Genomic DNA, 639 nt, shown 5'->3' with positions numbered 1-639 from the left:
GTTTAGGCCTGTGTTTGTAAGTGAACCAAAGTCATGTTAAGTTTCTATTTTACATGTCAAGTCTCCATCTTGTGTCCTCTGCCCCGGGCATCCCCTGTGTGTTTGCAGCTTATGAGTCTCGTATCCCTCCCATGTAAACTGGTTCCCAGATGAATGAGTGGAAATGACTGAAATACAATGAGAGTAGGCCTCTACTGAATGGCCTGTAACGACTGGGCTATCACCTTGCATTGATTCATCCAGGAACCATGGACCTCACCCAGGAACAGAGACAAGACTAGCATTTGAAAGACAAAAGACCCTGTAGAGCCAGCAATTCGACTATTGTACCCCACCATTACAGACACCCAAAACTGCACATCTCTGCATGGAGCACATATGCTCGGTATGTCAGGGGCTGACACTTGCCTGGGCATGCTTCCTGTCACTAGGGTCACACATGGTCTGCTCCTATAAAAAGGGGCAGTGAAGACAGACCCAGTGGGAACGTCATTTCCATCTGGACCAGACCGGCTTCACGTCACCTATCCACCCCAGAGGCCCTGCTGGCTACCCCCTTTGGACAACACTGAGCTGAAGGAGATCCCGACTGGCCATCGAGGACCAACTTCCAGCCTGGGATAGGTAGATATTACCTGC

This window comes from Gavialis gangeticus, unplaced genomic scaffold, assembly GCF_001723915.1.
Source record: "Gavialis gangeticus isolate Ggan-Ray unplaced genomic scaffold, GavGan_comp1, whole genome shotgun sequence".
In the NCBI taxonomy this organism is placed as follows: domain Eukaryota; kingdom Metazoa; phylum Chordata; order Crocodylia; family Gavialidae; genus Gavialis; species Gavialis gangeticus.
This window is presented reverse-complemented; position numbering follows the sequence as displayed.